Consider the following 21,078-nt stretch of genomic DNA (forward strand, 5'->3'; position numbering starts at 1 on the left):
GGAGAAACAGTTAACCAGTTAGCAGGCAGGCCAGCCAGCTAGAAAGGTCAAAGACGGTTAAAAACTATGAATTTAGTAACCAAAATAACCTTCAGCAACTCCTAAGGCCCACTGCGAAAGGAGAAATAGTTAACCAGTTAGCAGGCCGGCCAGCAGGCTGGAAAAGTCAAAAGATGACTGACCAAAATATCCTTCAAGAACTCATGGGACTAAGTCCGAAAGGAGAAATAGTTAACCGTGAGCAGGCTGGTAAGGTCAGAAATGGCTAAAAGGTAGGAATTCAGCAACCAAAATATCCTCTAAGAGCTCCTGAGACAAAGTCCGAAAGGGGAAATCACGAACTAGTAAGCAGGCAGCTCCAGCAGCAAGCAGGGTCAAAAAGGGCGCAAAAGTAGGAAATCAGCGAGTAAAATATTGGCACGAAGCTGCCCAGGCCAATGCCCAGAGAGTGGAACATTTTCCCTAAAAGTGCCGACCGGAATGGAGGTAAATCCAAAAGCGTTGGCGGGGTTTTGGTGCCTCTTCCTTGGTGCACAACCCCCCGTCGGATTGACACTTGCATTTGTTCTACCTGGAGGTTGGCGGGGTACCTGCAGATTAGCAGGAGGTGGCAAATTGAGATTTGGCCCATGGCGCCAAGGGGAATGCAGCCCAGGGTGCATTGGCAGGCCGTGGGAAGGTGCTCATTGGCCCAGGAGGGGCGAAGGCCCAGCTCCAATGGAAGTGGATGGGGATGGACCTGACCCTGCTCCCAGGCCCACAGTGGGGGTATTCCCGCTAAAGGAAGTGAATCGGCCCCAGCGTGGTGGGCCCTTGCATTTGTGGGCAGGGCAGTGCTGCAGCTCGTTAATGAGGTCCCCTTGGAAGCCCAGATGGGGACCAGCAAAAACCGATTTGCGGGCCTCCAGGGCCTATTCCTCGGCAAGACTACCGCACTACCTCCTGGCGAATTGACACCTGAAGATTGGCAGGGTGTCTGCAGATTAGTAGGAGGTGGTAAGTCGGGCCAAGTGCCTTCTCGAGCCTCCAGGTCTGCGGAGATCAATCCAGGCTGCTTTAGCTTTAGACCTTCCCAGATGGATTTTTTTCCAAGTTTCGCCCATCTTTCGATCGGGCTGGAGCAGCATCGGCCTGATGCCTGGCCCAGCCCGGGGATGGCTCCTCACGTGAGGGAGCGGATTTGCCCCGGTTGGAGCCCCGGAAAGGGCCTGAAGCCGGCCGGGAAGACAGCTATGGCGGCCCGGCTGGAGCCCTAGCACAAGGGCAGTGGAAAACATTAACCAAAACCGAGACTTGGTTCTCTGGACGGGGGACGGTGCCCAGGGCCAGCTGAATGTTGACCCAAGGGCCCCTGACAGCTGGCAGAGAGTATGGCGTCAATGAAATGGTTTACCGAAAGGACTTGGTGGCAGGCTGAGAGGCTAAGTCCTGGCCCTGTGAAATGGTTAACCGCCGAGGGAAATGCACCTCAGATTGTATTTGCAGGCCGAGGAAAGGTGCTCCCGGGCCCAGAAGAGTAAAATCCCAGCTCAAGCGGAAGTGGATGGGAACGGATCTGACCCAGCTCCCGGGCCCGTAATGGGGGTATTCCCGCTAAGGGGAGTGAATCGGCCCTGGCAAGACGGCCGCTTGCATTTGTTGGCATGGCACTCCTGTGGCTAGTTTATGATTTCTATTTATCATGAAATGTTGCATTAAAATGCATGCTGCCAAAGACAATAATTGTAGATGTATTTACTTGAAGATAAGAGCTGGGTGAAGAAAAGGACAACTCTTCCAAGAAAAAGTGCACTTGAAAGGCTGAAACTGCAGGTAAAAAAACCCAAGCTGCTACATAGGTTGGAACTTCAATGATGGCAGAGAAGAAATAGTTCAAATAGTTTTCACCATGGAGATTGCATGTACTTGAAAACAGTAGTAGTATAAACTGTTATCATATTCTTTCTCTCCCTTAACACATCATCATGGACTCACTTCTAGATAGGAAATATTGTTTGCACAGTATTCAAATATAGATTTTAATATAGGCACACGCCTAGTACACACCTTCACCTAAAAATACTTTTCTCTTGTAGTCGTGGAGGTGCTTGGCTGGGATCCAGCAGTAGGACTACATTACCCAATCTACTCATTCATTAATCTGTACAGGGTGCTTGGATTACAACAGTAGTTCTCAGTATAAACAATGCTACTTCCATTTTCTTGATGCTCTGCCAGGCCATGGTTCAAAATACTGGCACAGTCCTCAATGAAGTTTGATTTTCAAACCACATTAAATCACCTCTGATCCACATTCAGTTGGCAAAATAGCTTTCATGGGTTAGGGAAATACGAGACATAATTTTTTTAAACCAGAGGCCACAAAATTCTGCTCAGTAGCGCTGCTGGAGTCAAAGTTCAGCTGTACAAGCGAAATCCCCACCCCCATGAGTGTTATTTAAAGGCATCCAACTTGCAGATGTGATGCTTGTGACTTATTTTTACTCTTGCAAAGTTTGTGGGAGTACATGGTGCATTCCTGGAAGAGTTTTGGTGACTTTTTGAATTTTAAAGGCGGTGTCGCAGCCTCCAGACAGGGAGATCAGGGAAGTGCTCTGCCAGCTGTCAACAGAAAGCCTGCTATAGCTGTGGGAGGTTACAGCTTTCGTCCCTCTTGGGTTGCAACTGGGCAGGGAGATGGAGCACGGGTTGCAAGAAGGTATGCTGTGCGCAGAGGGAGAAGGAGGAGGGCTCTCAGCAGAAGGCCCTACTGGGTAAATGTTTAGAAAGCACTTCTTGTGCCTCTACCTCAGCCAGAAGCAGTATGTGAGGAACCTATCATTCACCAAGGAGGTCACTGAATTGTGTCATCTCCTTCAACAAAACCTACAGAACCACACACAGGGTGAGGACAGCACTGCCAGTGGCCACCACAAGGACACGTCGCCCTCAACACCTGGCAAATAAATCTTCCCAGGCAGGATCAGGTGGCATAGCTAACATTTTCCAGTTTGCCATCCATTGCTGCATCATGAGGGTGATGGAAGCCATTACACATTAGGAGAGAGGACTTCATCATCCTCTCTCCATCAGAGAGAAGCAGGAGGAGCAAGAACCTGGCTTTGCAAGGGTAATGGGATCCCCAGTAGTGCAGAGAGTCATTGGCTGCATGCATGTGGGTCTGCAAGCCCCACATGTAAAAAGGGAGATGTTGGAACTGTGCAAGGACTATCACTTCATCAACACGTAATTGGTGTGTGACCACGCACAGAACATCAAGCAGGTGAATGCCTAGTACCCTGGCACCACCCCTTATACCTTCGTCTTGAGACAGTTATCCACTCCTGCTTTCTTTGGGCCTCCAAGATGAATGAGAGGCTGATGGCTTGGTGACAGGGGATAACCTCCATACACCTGGCTCATGACTCCCCTCTGCCACCCGCCCATTCGAGAACAAAGTCCCTGTAATGAGATCTTTGCAGCCACATGGAGTTATGGAAGAAACAATCAGTGTACTGAAGCAATGGTCCCACTTCCTAGACCACTCAAAAGGAGCCCAGTATTCATCAAAATGGGTGTCCAAGTTTGTGGTGGTCTGCTGCATCCTCCATAACCTCATTATTATGAGGTCACTGCCCTTACCTCCAGGGCATTTGGAATCCACCTGGAGAGAAGGAGGAGGAAGAGCAGGCAGGGAAGAGGCATTGGGACCTCCCTGCTCCAGGCAGGCTGTCCATGGGTGACTACTGAGTCTTTGGTTCCCTTAAAACCTTATCCCATCTTCACCATTGCTTCACAATTCCCCACCTTTCAATTGACCTGTGATCACAGCATCCTCTTGACCAAAACCGTGAAAGAAAAGACAGCAACAATGTCACAGATTGTGTAGCACTGTGTTTGGGTGGTGTGCCTGACACAGCTGAAAAACTGAGGTAGTTGGAAGCACTGGAACTTGGCAATGAGGCTGGCACCATTGGAATGCGTGAGAGGATGAGCAGGAGTATTTGGATGTTAGGCCTGAATCCTCAGTGCCTAGGATTGCTGATAGATGAGTGAGGCGGGTATGGTGCATTGAGCAGCATGAAATGCTCATGAGTCAGTAGATGGGACGGTGTCAAATGAAAGTACATTCACTGACACTAACCACCTACATGAGATTGTTAAACTTCTTGTGGCACTGCTGCCAGTTCTTCAGGGCCAGATGCAGTGCATTCACTTCCCTGACCATCTCATCCTAATCTCTTTTGAGAGTTTACTTTGTGGGCCTCCTGCGGAAAGATTGCTTTTCTTCTCCAGTGCACCTCTTGTGCTAATGTCTCCAGCATCACAGCAGGAAACCGGGGAGCCCTCTCTCTGCTCTGCTGTTCCATTTGGGATGCTTCTCCTTGAAGTTACTTCCTCCACAGTCAGCAACAGATTCTGTGTAATGAGTACAGCTTGTATTTAAGCAAGGCAGGGCTGTCTTTTGTCTTGTTTTTTGTTTCAATGATGCACACAGGCCATCGACATTGTAACTCTTTCGAGTACATTCACAGTTCTTGACTTTGTTTTTTTTTGTTCAAAGTCCTGGAGTGGGACATGAACCCACAACCTTCTGACTCAAAGGTGAGGGTGCTATGAACTGAGCCACAGCTGACACCTCGCCATCGACATTGTAGCTGAGTTAACTTTATTGATAACACATTTTCCTAACTTGAACACCTATCTACAGTAATTGAATTCCATCAAGACAGGTTCCAACATGTGCTATTTGACCATCAATCAGGTGCCCCCCATATCTAATACAGAGTACCGTATAGTATCTAATACAGGAGTCCAACGCCACAATCAACTATTATCATGACATTTCCCTTTTTAAAAAAAGCTTTTATACAACTTAAGTACACAAAGTCTCTTATCTATTCTTTCTCACTCTGTTTTGATCAGTCTGTTTTGTCTTTTACTCATCTCTGTATCTCTTGGTTTTTTTCACAATCCTTCCACTGGATGTTCTGAATGGTGACAGCGGTGATTTTGAAGGACAAGGAGCCTTCTCCAGCTCTATCATCCTTCAGGGCTCTCAGACTCTGTCTGGTTATCTGTTGCTTCACTGGTGCATTCTGGTTTTTGATCTTCAGCTACAATTTCTGGTTCAGAGCAGGGTTGCATTTCATTTGTTTTCTGTAAGAATTTCTGGTTTCTCCTCTACTGTTGTATGTTTGGAGTCTGCACTATGTAAGACCTTGGTTCTCCTGTGATTCCTGTAACAACAGCAGGATTCCAGATCCCTTTGTGCTGAACCCTCACTGTCTCTCCCATGTTCAGGACAGGCAGAGGTTGGGCGCCTCGGTCAAAGTGCTGTTCCTGCTTCTGCTGTCTCAGTTTGAGCAGGTCCTGCACGCTGTAGTTCACTGGCTATGGAAATAACAGTTGGGGCGCAGTTGGAAGCTTAGTTCTTAGTCTTCTCCCCATCAAGAGCTGTGTTGGAGATGATCCAATGCCCTCTAATGGAGTACTCCTGAAATCCAGCAGGACCAGGTAGGGGTCTCTTCCGTCTGCCTTTGCCTTCTTCAACAGGTGTTTTAAGGTCTGCATGGTATGTTCCACCATTCCGTTGGATTGTGGATATTTAGGACTTGATGTAGTGTGGCAAAACTCCCAGTCCTGTGCAAATTTGGGAAACTCAGTCCCTGAGAATTGTGAAAACTCAGTGCCTGAGAATTGTGGACCATCATCTGAGATGAGCACTTGAGGTATGCCGTGGCGAGCAAAAATTGATTTGAAATAATTTATTACAGTGATGCTCTTACTATCATTTCTCAGCACCACAGACTCAAAAAACTTTGAGTAATAATCTACTGCTAGTAGGTAACTCACTGTTGTCAAATGGGAACAAGTCCACTCCAATTTTCTGCCAGGGCCTCTCTGGAACACTGTGTGGTTGAAGTGGTTCTTTTTGTTGCGATTTACTGTACTTGTGGCACATTGCAGACGCATTCACCATCTCCCTGATTTGTGCTCCCAGTTGAGGCCAATACATTACATCTCAAGCTCTTCTCCTGCATGTTTCTATGCTGAAATGACTTTCATGTATCCTCAGTGTTGCAGGAATTATGATCTTTTCTCCCTTGAAAAGTATTCCTTCTGTTACATGAAGTTCCTCACAAAAGTTCCAGTTCTCTTGTACAGCAGAAGGGCCTCCGCTCCGAGGTGTGGGCCAGCCAGTTTGGACAATCTGCTGCAGTTTCCTCAGGGTGGCATCATTCTTGGTCACTTCCCTGTTCTCATCCAGTTTGGTTACAGGCACAGGTAAGTTCTTTGTCGGCATGTGAACTGTGCTTCCGTTTCTTTATTCTCTTCCTCCGTGAAGGGGAGGTATGCATGTGACAGAGTGTCTTCGATGTACATTTCCTTGCCTGGTTTGTATTTAACTCTGACCTGGTAGTTCTGCAGACACATTAGTAATCTTTGGATTCTTGATGGTGCACAGTTCAGGGGTTTTTTAAGTACACTTCCAAAGGCTTATGATCAGACTCTGCCTCCACGTCTTTGCCATAGACAAACTGGTGTAAGCGTTATAGACCAAACACAATTGCTAGCATTTCTTTCTCTATTTGGGCATACCGCTGCTGTGTTTCAGTCATTGCCTTTGAAGCCTATGCCACTGGTGCCTCATTTTGCAAAAGGACAGCTCCCAGGCCAGTCTTTGAAGCATCCACTGAGATCCTGACCGACTAACTGACATCGTAATACTTTAACACTGGTGCCTGGGTCAGTGTTCTCTCCAGACAGGTCAAAGCTCCCTGGTAACTTTGTTCCCAGTGCCATTCCACATCATTTTGTAGAAGTTCTCTGAGAGGTGCTGTAAAGTCTGACATGTTCACAATAAATTTCCCAAGATAGGTCATCCCCAAAAACCTCTCCAAATCTTTCTTACATTCTGGGGGTGGCATGTTCACAGCTGCTTCGATTTTACTCTGGTCCGGTTTCAGTCCCTCACTTGTTAGCATATGTCCCAAGTACCTGATTTCATGAAGACCTATTTTGCACTTTTCCTTCTTCAGCTTGAGGGTCCTTTCTCTAGCTCTGGCCAGCACCTGCCTCAGTCTGTGGTTGTGTTCTTCTCATTAGGCTCCACAGACCAGCACATCGTCGATATAGGTTTCCACACCCTCTAACTTGTCAAACAGCTGCTTCAATGTTCTGTGGAACACCTCCGTAACAGAATTAATACCAAAAGGTAAACATAAAAACTAATATCGCCTGTATGGTGTGTTGAAGGTACAGAGATAGGAGCTGCGTTCATCCAGCTAGACCTGCCAGAAACCTGAACTTGCATCCAAAACTGAATAGTATTTAGCATCAGCTAACTTATATGTGATCTTTTCTACTGTGGGCAGCTGGTAATGCTCTCTTTGTACTGCCTGGTTTAGGTCTCTGGGACCCAGGAAGATTTGCAGATTCCAATCTGATTTTTCTACAATTACAATGGGATTAATCCACTTTGTCAGTTCTTCAATTTTCTTGATGATGTGAAGTTTCTCCATTCTGTCCAACTCTGCTTTCAGTCAGTCTCTCAGCATTACTGGTATTTTCCGGGGCGTGTGTATTTTGGGTGTCACAGTTCTGTGAATCTTGATGGTGTGTTCTCCTTATAAGCAGCCAATCCCCTGGAACACATCTTTATACTCGCTCAGGATGTCATCAGTGGTGACAATCATTATTCTTTTGATTAGCTTCAGATTTTCACAAGCTTTGATTCCAAGAATGGGTTTTGCATCAGTTTTCACCACTATGAATGGAAATGCTTGAGACTGTTTTTTGTAAGTGTGCTCTTGCCTTCTACAACAATTTTTTCACCTGTATAAGTAGACAGCTTCACCTTTGTTTGGGTTAGCTGTTTTTCTTTGCTTATCTTACAATACAGGCTTATGGGAATGACATTTGCTTGTGCACCTGTGTCAAGCTTGAAATTCACCACCATGTTGCCAATTTTTAAATCAACCTTCCACTCGTTTTCTTTCGAAATTTGTTGTTACTGCACCAACGAAAAGTTCAGTTTCAGTGTCTATGTCATCATCTGCAACCATCTGCACTTTCTTCAATTTACACATCTTAGCAAAGTGATTTAGGTTATCACAGTTCTTACGCTGCTTTCCGTAGGCTGGACAGCTACGTGGTAAAGTCTCTATTCTGCATCGGTTGCATTTAAATGTTTTAATAGCAGTTTTATTATTTTTATGTTCAGACTGTCTATTTGTTCTTTCCCAGGACTATTTCTGTTTAACTGCATCTAACTACTTGACTGTGGCTTATCATCTTCCGTCATCTGTTTAACCTGGCATTTTGTCCAGCGTGAGATCAACTTCTTTCAAAGGCGTTCTCTCAGTCAGTTGCGATCCCGCAAATTAATTTTTCTCAGATGAGTGATTCTTCAAGCTCTCCAATTTCACACAATTTAGCTCCTTTTCCCAGCTCAGTTACGTACTTACTAATGTTTTCACTGCCTTGCCTCCACGTAAAAAAATCAGCATCTTTCATACGTGATGCTTTTCTTAGCACTGTGATAGGTGTAGAATTTTTCCATTTTTTCTTTCAAGTCATTTTGTTCCTCATCACTTTCAATTGTGAATGTGTTACAGACTTTGAGGGCTTCCTCCCCAGCTATGTGAAGAAAGATGGAAGACTGTACTTGAGGGTCATTTTTATCACTGCCTGCCACTGAGGTACAGTTCAAATCGCTGTGGGAACTGCCTTCAGGTTTCAGTGAGATTTCTCTCCAAACTGAACTCTGTCGGTGGTTTCAGAACCTCCATTGTTATATTTGGTTTACTTCTGAAACCATGTCCTGTTTTTTGTTTCAATGATGCACACAGGCCATCGGCATTTTAGCTGAGCTAACACATTTTCCATGAACATATATCTGCAGTAACTGAATTCTATCAAGACAGGTCCCAACATGTGCTAATTGACTTTTAACCCCCAGGTCAGGTTACCCCATAGTGTCTAATACTGGAGTCCACTACCACAATCAGCTATTATCATGACACCTTTAAGATGTACAAGTTGGCTGAAACATGTGCTAGCTATGCATGTTGATAAGTCCCTCGCTGATCATGCAGCCAGCCAGAAGCACATTCAGTACAGGGCTGCATGCTGTACTCATTCAAATAAGGAGGTAACACAAAGTTTTGATGTTGCCTGTCTCAATGGGGCAGGGCACAGACAAATCACAAACTCGGTCCCTGTTCACCACAATCAGAGCAACTTATTTTTCTCCCAGAATTTTAAGTGGAATGATATAACTTTTCATTCAGCTTGTTGGCATAAATGGCTATACGGAGAGTATCAGGGAAGGTTTATTAACATTTTGACCTTGACGGAAAGTGGGGTGGTGTGATCCCAGCGGTTGCATTGGAATCACACTCCCCGTGGATCTCTGCTGATGATCTCAGCAAAGTTTGGTGACTCAAGAGGTGGGGCCTCCAGGAGCAGTGTTAGCAAGTGTGGATCCGCATCCCCCAGAGCAGGTCAACTGAACATACCGGAAATGTCGCAAGAAGCTGGAAGGCCAGGAGGGAAAAATGCTGGATTTCCTCCCAACTTTAGAAAGGTGCTCGGCGGGATTTTCCACACACGCCCACCGTCGTGATCTTCCGGTCCCGCCGCAAGTCAATGGACTTCTGGCTGGGCGCCACCTCGCCCGCGGCGGGTCCCACCCGCGACAGGGCCGGAAAATCCCGGCCGCTGAGTTTGGTTTAGAAAAAAAAAGATGATTCACCCTGCCTGAATTTTGGGGATCTAGTTTGTGACCCTGGCATGAACTTGAAGCTGAGGCTCACTTCTGCCAGTATTGGTCACCTAAACATTGTGGGACCAGGAATACTTGTGTATCAACTGTGGGCCCAACTGCATGAACTCCTGTTTTAGGGAGTAACCATTTTTGGCCCCATGCCCACTTATGCCAATGATCTTGTCAGGACGAGCACTCTGACCCTGCTTTCTCCCTAACCCCCTTATGGCACCATCCTGAAAAGTGTCACTGAAGGCTGTAACCCAGTCTAGTCAAGTCCTGGCACAGTTGTGGCCATCTAATGGACTCCTGCTGAACATATGATGGGAGGCTGCCAGAAAAACTAAAGATTGTATAGGCTTTTGTAATTTTTGAGCAAAATAAATTCATCTTTACCAGCTTGAAGAAAAACAATAACCTTATGGATAACATTTCCTTGTGTTTAAAGAGGCCTTGTTGCCATAGGAATATGTTATCTTGAAGCTCACCTATTACTGACAAGGATGCAATGGCATGATCAGTAATACAATCACAGTGGCATGTCCTATTTCATTTTCTTGGAAATTTTTAATAAAAAATGGGGAAGGAGGTATATTGTAAAAGTACTAATGAAGATATTAGTTTAAAAATTTGATTGTGCAAACCCTGTTTTTCAGGTGCTGAATAGCCGCCTAAGTCTTGTTATGACCAGGTCAACAAGGGTTAACTGACTCCTCTCTTTGTTCCACTCCTGAGTTGGTTATAACAGAGTTTGAATTTAAAAAAGAGAGGCGATATTGCCAACTTAATATATATACTATAATATATATTAACTGTGTAACTCGGTGTAAGAAATAAACCAGCCATGTCTCTTAATTTAATAAGTGAAGAGTTAGTTTTATTGCTTAAAGCTAACTCAAAGGCTGCAGAAATTATTAACAAAAGGTTTAAAATGTACAAATATGTTCAACCACCCATTAATGCTAAAACAACACAATTCCCCAAACGTGCAAAAAAACGTCAAACTCTCCAGAGTGTGAGATATTTAAAAATGGCCAAATAACAAGTAAAGTTAGGACAAAACATATTTATGGAGTGTCCAGAGGCTTGTTTACAGCTGAAGGGTCCCATTCCACAGTAGCTGCTGGTTCTTGGGGTTTCTCACTGCAGACAGTGATATTGATTCAGAATTCTCCTTTACGAACCCTCAGTTTGCATCAATCAGGTCTTCTAGTGGGTTTTTCAAATCACAAAGCTCAGCTTTGATAAGAAAGGTTTCAGAAGAAAGAGTGATGGGGGTAAGGCTCTTGCCCTGTCACAGTCTGTCTTTGAATAAGCAAAATCCACTCTCTTCGCACGCAAGAGTTGGATCACGTGACCTCTCTCTGAGAACTCTGGAGACTTGGGGCAGGATCTTCCAGACCCGCCAGCAACGGGAAGCGTGGCAGGTGGGGGAGCTTAATTTTGCGGGAAGCAAAAATCAGTTTCCCAACAGTTTTAGCAGATTTGTTCTTGGAACTGTAAAGGCGGGTCAAAGGCAGGTCAAATTTCCTGACGATCAATGTTGGAAATCCCTTTAGCAAGCATTAGTATGTCATGCCTGCTCATTAAAAGGCCCCCTTGCTGAAATTAAGTTCCCCCTCCAAATTAAGTCCCCTGCCAGCCAGGAATTAGAATGTTCACATTTATGATTATATATAAGTGGCATGCACCTGGTGAGCTTGACTTCTTCCACAACTTTGAGGTGACTGGATGCTGCTTTGGCCTTCGTAGGGGCTGCTCACAAATCTTGACTCATACTGGGTGCCTGTAAGACAAGCTAAGCAAAGACTGGACAGAGGAGGCAGGTGAAAGGTGGAAGGTGGAGTGGGTGGAAGGGTGGAGCGAATGCTGGACACAGGAGGCAGGCAAAGATGGGGGGTGTAGGGTGGAAGGGGGGGCAGAGTGGAAGGGTGGAGTGAATGCTGGACACGGGAGTGCAGGCAAAGGTGGAAGGGACGAAGGGGGGGGTTAGGGTGGAAGGGGGGCAGGGTGGAAGGGTGGAGCGAACACTGGACATGGGAGGCAGGCAACAGGTGGAAGGGGGAAAGGGGAAGGGTGGACATGGGAGGCAGGCTAAGGGTGGAAGAGGGGAGGCAGTCCAGGAAAGGAACACAGGCTGCGCGGGGTGGGGAGGGGGGCTGTAAGGGGAAGGAACACAGACTGTCCAGGGTGGGGTGGGAGGCAGCGAGGGCTGCAGTGACGTGGGAGGAGGGATGGACCTTTCTGGGGTTCCTGTAGCTGCATAGGGGAAAGCATTTCTAGGCAGGGCTGGTGGTAGAGAGATGGTCCCAGAGGGCGAGGTCAGTGCTGTCGATGGTGGAGTCCAGGGTTGAATTGAGGGTACAGAACAGTGGAGAGAACAGTCACAGTGAAATAGGGCAGTGGGATGCAATAGGGTGGAAGGTCCATGGTGATAGTCGGGTAGCTGATGGTTTCATGGTGGGTCACGGAAGCGGGCTACACAAGTGGCTCAGATAACAGGATGGGTCAGGGTCAGGGTGGTCATGGAACGGTAATGGGTGTAGGCTCTGGGGGAGGGCAGGCATGTGGGGGTTGATGGTGATAGTGGAACAGGGATAGTCTCAAGGGTGACAGACGGGAGAGGTATGGTGGGTCAAGGGTAATGGGGGGAAATTGGTGGGTAACAGGGAAAGGGCTGAAGGTTGTGGAGCTAATCTCAAATGTTGTGAACACCATTTTGTGTTTTAAACCTACAGTTGATGTAAAACTGCAATACCTCAAAGTGGGAGGAAGGTCTTTTGGGTGGGTGGAGTTTTAGGTCAGCCCAATACCCGACTAAAATGATACACTAATGAGGCAATTGGATGGGAACCACGCTAAGTTGTGTTCTCCCCTCTATGGTGAAGCCTACACTGCAGCAGGTTTCAATGGATAAAAATTTTTTAAAAGTGATTCATCTCTAATAATTGCCTCAAGAAGCTCATGCATAAGCTTTGATTAAGAACCTGACCTTGGGCAGAAAAACAGATGGTATGCAACATTGCTGAGTTGGAATCGAGTGATGGATTCAGGACACAGAATGGTGCCAAAGTTCAACATGGATTTGGACAGGCTTGTGTAAATAACTGCCTGGATCATGTGACCACTGATATTTGCCTGAGAAACCAAGATTAGATGCACTGAAGTGAATTTAATTTCAAGAGAATTTAAAGAGAAAGAGCTGTAAAAAATGTTCAACAAGATGAAAATCGTAAATGAATATTTGAATAGGTGCTGAGATGCCATAGTAGGGAACATGGTGCTTCTTACTGAGGGATGAGACATTAGTGTGTTCTCTTTCAAAGAGAAAATACTAATGACTAAAGTTGCTGGTCTGTGTCTTAACCTGTGAAATTCCAGGGTGACCTTACAAGCTTGACCCTAGAGTAACAGAATAACCAACCGATGGTCAATGTTCAGGAAATGGACCTTCACAGGTTTCAGATATTTTCAGACTGAATGCAATTGTAGCACCATCTGCAGGAGTATGGGTGAACTTTTCACAGAATCGCAGGATTGTTACAGTGCAGGATGAGGCCACTCAGCCCATCGCGTCTGCACCATCTCTCCGAATGAGCATTATGACTCAGTATCATTCTCCTGCCTTTTCCCAGTAACTCTGTGCATTGTTTCCATTTAAATAATAATCTAATGCCCTCTTGAATGTGTTGATTGAACTTGCCTCCACCACACTTCCAGGCAGTGCATTCCAGCTGTAGACCCAAACCACCTGCTGTGTGAAAAAGTTTTTTCCTACATCGCATTTGTTTCTTTTGCAAAGCACTTTAAATCAACGCCCTTTCGTTCTCGATCCTTATGTGAGCGGGAACAGTTTCTCCCTGCCTACTCTGTCCAGCTTCCTCATGATTTTGAACACCTCTACCAAATCTCCTCTTAGTCTGCTCAACCTCTCCAATCTATCTTCATAACTGAAGTTCCTCATCCCCGAAACAAATTTTGTAGATCTCTTCTGCACTTTCCCCAATGCATTCACATCCCTTCTAAAGTGTGGTGCCCAGAATTGTACACAATACCCCAGCTGGGGTCTAACTAGTGTCCTATACAAGTTCAGCATTACCTCCTTGCTCTTGTACTCTATGTTCCTATTAATAATGCCTACTTACTGAATGGTTTATTAGCTGCTCTCTCCACCTGTCCTGCCACTTTTACTTATGCACATATACACCCAAGTCCTGCACCTCCTGCACACCCTTTAGAGTTGTACTCCTTATTTTATACTGTCTCTCCATGGTCTTCCTACCAAAATGAATCATCTCACACATCTCTGCATTGAACTTCACCTGCCAACTATCTGCCCACTCCAACAATTTGTCTATATCCTTTTGAAGTTCTACACTGTCCTCCTCACAGTTTACAATGCTTCCAAGTTTTGTATCACTTGCAAACTTTGAAATTGTCCCCTGCACACCAAGGGCTATACTTTCCCCTCATCGGGCAGGTGTGGCGGGCAGGCTGGGAATGGCCGTGAAACGGGCCGCTGCCCACGATCGGGCTCCGACCACGATTTCATGCTGGCAGGCAAATTAAGGCCCACCCAGCATGAAACGCGGCTCCGCACTGGCCAGGAAGGGCCGAGCAGGGGATGGGGCATGTTGGCCGTCGTGCCCAATGGCGGCCCGGCGGCTGGTTTAAAAGCAGCCCAGGCAGATCTTGGAACGCTACCACGGAGAACCTTCGTGATGGACCCAAGTGCGGCTGGACATGGCAGACAGGGGGCCAGGTCGGGTGGGCACTCGGGCCCAGGTTTTTCGGATGAGTGCCTCGCCATCCTTCTGGAGGAGGTGGCAGCCAGGAGGGACACCCTTGTCCCCAGGGAGGAAAAGGAGGCAAATGCATCTCACCAAGAAGGCATGGAAGAGGTGGCAGCAATGGTGAGCAGCCATGATGTGGTGCGGAGCACACGGGTGCAGTGCCGTAAGCACTTCACTGATCTGCTGCACTCGGGAAGGTTGAGTACTGTGTTGGCGTGGGTCAGTGTGCAGATGTGTGGATGTCTGTCCACCCCCCCAGGGGTGCTGGAGCTTGAGTGCCAACTGTCAATCACGCCGGAACTGACCAAGGGGGTGAGCCCTGGCTGCTTGGACTGAGTGCCTTGCGGCTCAAGGGCTATGATTTGGTAGTGCCCTGCGAGGTATTCCTCATGTGGGGTTGGCCAGGCTGCAATGGGGCTGCAGGTACAGAGTGGACTTATCAATAATCCTCTGTTATTTCAGGAGAAAATGATCCACAACACAATAGAAAGGTCATGGACTGGCAGAGGCTCCGCTAGCCCCCTATTCCTCTCGATATATGAGCAAGATGCCCTGGAACTTGAGAGCCAGCACGCCCCACATGCAACCGGGCAGGTGGAGAGGCAGGGGTGCCAGACGAAGGTAACAGTGCAGTGCACAGAGGTGAGACATTCAGCTTGTGCAACCATTTGAAAAATATTCATTAACCATTACTCGCTGTTTCCTATTACTCAGCCAATTTTGTATCCACATTGCTACAGTCCCTTTAATTCCATGAGCTATAGCTTTTCTGACAAGCCTGTTGGGCAGCACTGTATTGAATGCCTTTTGGAAGTCCATATACAGCAAATCAACAGCATTACCCTCATCAACCCTCTCTGTTACCTCTTCAAAAAACTCCAGTAAGTTAGTTAAAACATGATTTTCCATTAAGAAATTCATGCTGGCTCTTCCTAATCAAACCACATTTTTCAATGTGACTTAATTCTATCCTGAATAATTGTTTCTAGAAGCTTCTCCACCACCGAAGTTAAACTAACTGGTCTGTAATTGCTGAGCTTATCCTTACAACCTTTTTTGAACGAGGGCATAACATTTGCAGTTCTCCTGTCCTCTGGTACCTCCCCTGAGTCTAGGGAAGACTGAAAGATTATGGCCAGTGCCCCTGCAATTTCCACTTGTACTTCCTTCAATATCGTTGGATGCATCTCATCCGGTCCCAGCACCTTGTCAACTTTAAGTACCGACACTTTATCCAATACCCCCTCCTTACCAATTTGGAACTCTTCTAGTGACAGAGTTTCACCATGGCCTGGGTAGCATCTGCTTCCTTAGTAAAGACAGATGCAAAGTATTCATTTAACGCCTCAGCCCTACACCCTACCTCCATGTGTAAATCGCCTTTTTGGCCCCTAATCGGCCCTACTCCTCCTTTTACCAGCTTTTTACTATTTATGCGCCGATTAAAGACTTTGGGATTCCCCTTTATGTTGGCTGCCAGCCTTTTCTCATAATCCCTCTTTGCTTCTCTTATCCTCTTTTTCACCTCCCCTCTGAACCTTCTGTATTCTGCTTGGTTCTCAATTGTATTTTCTACCTGACACCTGTCATAAGCAGACTTTTTCTTCTTTACCTTAATTTCTATTTCCTTTTTCATCCAGGGAGCTCTGGATTTGTTTGCCCTAATCTTTTCAAACCTAAGATGATTGAGAATATGGGAACAGATGTCGGCCATTAAGGGCCTTGAACCTGATTTGCCATTCAATATCATCATGGGAGATCTGTGACTTAATTCTAGATAACTGTTTTGCTCTGTAACCCTTAATACCTGTGGATAACAAAAAACTATAAATCTCAGATTTAAAACTAACACTTGATCTGGCATCAATTGTTATTTGTGAAAGAAAGTTCTAAACTTTTGCCACTCTTTCTATGTGAAAGGGTTTCCTAATTTCACTCTTGAAATGTCTGACTCTAATTTTTAGACTATGCCCCCAGGCCTGGATTCTCCAACTAGCATAAATAGTTTCTTTTCAGCTATTGTCTGCTCTTGTTAATCAAATCATCCATTAACCTTCTAAATTCCAGGAATACAACTCTAGTTTGTCCAGATGTTACCCTTAATTTAACCCATGGAAAACAAGTATCATTCTGGTAAACCTACATGGTACTCCCTCCAAGGCCAATGTATCCTTCCTAAGGTTTGGTGCCTACAATTGCTCACAGTGGTCCACTATGTTTGACCATGGTTTTGTATAGCTGTAGCATGACTTCTACCTCCTTGTGTTCTAATCTTCTAGCTATAAAAACCAGCATTCCATTAGCCATTTCTGGTTATTTCTGACAACCAAAAGCAACTTGCATTTATATACTATTCCTTATTTAGGTCAGCTATAAAAGGAGAAATAAGAATGCTGAGCAGGATACCCAGGGGTAGAGTATGGGAAGGAAGGTGAGTGGGGGGAGGTTGCAGGGGGAGACTGAAGTCACAATTAGAGATGTAGATTTTTAAGAAGATTTTGAAGGAAGTAAGGAAGGTAACTTACATTTAGTAGTGTGAAGTAGTTTCAGGGATAATTCCAAATATTGGGGTATAGTGATTGAACAAAAAAGATTGATGTAGAATTGGAGTAATGAATGGCACAACTTGAACAAATAGCTGAAGAAGATTGCTCTATCAACTGAAGCAAGAACATAGAGTTAACACAAAGGAGGGATGGGTGTCTTGAGAAAAGGATGTGCAATACTTGCTGTGAATGATAACTTGTTCACGAGGTCAAGTTAACTTAAATTTGTAAAGGATCTGTTTTAATAAAGTTAGTGTAGGTATAAATATTAGCCAGACTATCCGGAGAGCTTCCCAACTATTCTTCATGCAGTACAATGAGATCTTTTACACACACTTGAAAGAGCATTTTGTCATGAAAATATAATAATTTTCAGAACATTTTTCTAGTTTATTGTAAAGTAGGTTTATGGGGGTAAGTACAGATGGGTCTGTCTGTGTGTGATTTAATTACATTTGGAGTCAAGTAGACTGCAAGTTTAAATCATCAAAAGAAGCTAGGTACTTGGCATATTAATGAGTAAACATGGATGCTGGCTTAGCATGTAAGGTGTGAAGGGAATTTGCAGTTTTAGATAAATGAAGGGATATTTGGATTTCAAAGGGATCTCAGTCTGTTTACAACTAGCCAGATAAGCAGCGCTAAGGAATGTGTTTATTTTTCCCAAAGGTTACTGGCAATATTGGCACCATGAAAGTTTTTATATTGTGAGGAAGATACAGTTTCAAAGACATACAGAACAATAGAATTTAAGTATTAAAAAGAGAGAAACATATATAAAGGAGAATGAAAGGCCAAGCGTCAGATAGCCGTATAAGATCAAACAGGAGGATATGAAATAGCCTTAATTAAGCCTCCAGCATATGTGCATGAGTCTACTATGCCAGTCACCAGAAATATAAATATTTTGGTGCAGAATGATTGGAGTTGACAGAAAAGCTGGGATATATAATGAAGCTAGTTAGGAAAGTGAACCACTTTAATCTGAAGAATATGTATTACTCTACAAATTTCCCATGATGATCCCTTTGTGTACTAATTCCCTGTGTTTCAGATTCCTCAGTACACACCCTCAGGGGATTCCATTTCCAGCCTCTACGAGTCATAGAGTCATAGAGTTATAGAGCTCCACAGCACAGAAAAAGGCCCTTCTGCCCATCGAGTCTGTGCTGGTCAAACAAATACCTAACTATTCTAATCCCAATTTCCAGCACCAGACCCAGAGCCTTGTATGCCATGGCATTGCAAGTGCATATCCAAATACTTCTTAAATGTTATGAGGGTTTCTGCCTCTACCACCCTTTCAGGCAGTGAGTTCCAGATTCCCACCATCCTCTGGATGAAAAAATTCTTCCTCACATCCCCTCTAAGCCTCCTGGCCCCTTACCTTAAATCTATGCCCCCTAGTTATTGATCCCTCCACCAAGGGGAAAAGTTCCTTCCTGTCTACCCTATTTATGCCCATAATTTGTACACCTCAGTCATGTCCCCCTTCAATCTCTTCTGCTCCAGGGAAAATAATTTCAGTCTATCTGATCTCTCCTCATAACTAAAACTCTCCAGCCCAGGCAACATCCTGGTAAATCTCCTCTGCACTCTCTCTAGTGCAATCACATCCTTCCTATAATGCAGATTGCAGAACTGCACACAATACTCTAGCTGTGGCCGAACCAACATTTTATACAGTTCCAGCAAAGACTAGCAAAGTTGTGAAGAGCCAGAAAACAAGCATAATGCTAGAGATCTCCATAGGAGCATTCAGCCAGCACCTGTCCAGATCCATTAAATCTTGCTATAAAAATCCCTATAGTCTTATAAAAGGTCAAACTAATGGATAAACGGGCCTCTTAGTAGCAGTATTCTGACCGTGTGTACCACTGTCAAATTGGGGTCATGAGCTTTGGAAGAATATACCTTGTTTCCCAAAAGTCATCCTAACACTTCACTGTCTTCCTTAAATAGAGCTGGGAGACTGGAGGTCCTCACCACAAAAGCTAATTCTCTGCAAATTTGGCACTGATATGCGGGCATCATTCTTATTGGGCACACATAATTTTAAGATTGAAAAAATTAAACCCTTTCTTTACAGAATGTTTAAAAACCAACATGGGAGCCTACAGTGCAATGCAAATGGTATTTTTTTCCACTCTGTACTTTGGGAAACCAGCAATATGTTAGAACTGAATACCCCTGCCATGCTGCTGCCCAGGTCTTGTCCCAAATTTGGATGAGTTCCCAGGTCTCCTGAAGATAGTATCAGTTACCTACAAGATACAGGCCCAGACAGTATCCAAGCTGCTGCAGAAATTCCCAGTTGCAGCTTGAAAGGAACCAGTAGCATAAAAAATGACATTAATATTGGCTTTGATAGTTACTACCCAAAACAGTTCAGTTATTTGATCTGAGCTGCAGCTTATCATGCAAAAGGGATATTGTTCATCCAACGTTCCTTAGACAGTCAGAGTTGGTGAATACATATTGTGAAGGAACACAACTATACATACAAAGTTACAAGAGAATCCAGCTATTAAAATAAGTTATAAAATTAAGAGTAACTCTCCTATGAAGTAAGGTTTAAAAATTAAAATCACAGAATCACAGAATCTTTACATCGCAGAAGGAGGCCATTTAGCCCATTCGAGGCTGCATGAGGTCTCTGAAAGAGCATTCTACCCAATCCCACTCTGCTGCCTTATTCTCGTTTCCTTGCACACCCTCTCTTTTCAGATAACAATCCAATTCCCTTTTGAATATATCTATCAAACATTCCTCCACCAGCCTCTGGAAATTTGTTCCAGACCCTAGGCACCCTCTGGGTGAAAAAAGTTTCCCTTACGTCACTTTTACTCCTTTTGCCAATTATTTTGAATCTGTGCCCTTTAGTTCTTGATGCTCCCTTGCGTGGGAATAGTGTCTCACTATTTAGCCTGTCCATACACCTCAGGATCTTGAATACCTCTATCAATTCTCCTCTCAACCTTCTTTTCTCCAAGGAAAGCAGTCCCAACCTCTCCAATCTATCCTTGTAGCTACAGATTTTTATCCCTGGAATCATTCTTGTGAACTGACTCTGTACTCTTTCCTTCCTCAAGTATGATGCCCAGAACTGGACACAATACTCCAGATGAGGCCCAACTGGTCTCTTATACAAGTTCAACATGACCTTCTTACTCTTGTACTCAATGCCCCTATTAATAAAGCCTAAGATTCTATATGCTTTATTAACTGCCCTCCCAACATGCCCTGCCATCTTCAATGTGTTATGTACATGAACACCGAGGTTCCTCAGTTCCTTGCACCTCCATTAGAGTTTTTCCCTTTATTTTAAACTGTCTCTCCATATTCTTCCTGCCAAAATGAATCACCTCATGCTTCTCTGCACTGAACTTCATCTGCCACTTGTCTGCCCAATCTGCCAACATGTGTATGCCCTTTTGAAGTTCAAGGCTATCCTCATCGCAGTTGATGTTTCCAATATTCGTGTCATCTGCAAATTTTGAAAACATGCCCTGCACATGACAGTCTAAGCCATTAATATACATCAGGAAGAGCAAGGGTCCCAACACTGACCCCTGGGGAACTCCACTACAAATATTCTTCCAATCTGAAAAACAACCATTTATCTCTACGCTCTGTTTCCTGTCACTCAGTTCCAAATGCCTACTCTCCCTTTTATTCCATAAGCTAGGATTTTGCTCACAAGTCTGTTATGTGGCACTATATCAAATGCCTTTTGAAAATCCATGTACACCACATCAACAACATTGCCCTTATCAAACCACTCTGTTACCTCTTCAAAAAGTTCCAGCAAGTTAGTTAAATGTGATTTTCCCTTAAAGAGTCCATGCTGGCTTTCCTTACTTGTCCTGCAGTTGTCTAAGTAGTTATTGTCCTGAACTGTAGTTTGCAGAAATTCCCCAACCACTTTAGCTAAACTGACTAGTCTGTAGTTGCCGGCTTTATCCTTGCACTCCTTTTTGCACAAGAG

The sequence above is a fragment of the Cetorhinus maximus genome, chromosome 10, assembly GCF_964194155.1.
Source record: "Cetorhinus maximus chromosome 10, sCetMax3.hap1.1, whole genome shotgun sequence".
Lineage (NCBI taxonomy): Eukaryota > Metazoa > Chordata > Chondrichthyes > Lamniformes > Cetorhinidae > Cetorhinus > Cetorhinus maximus.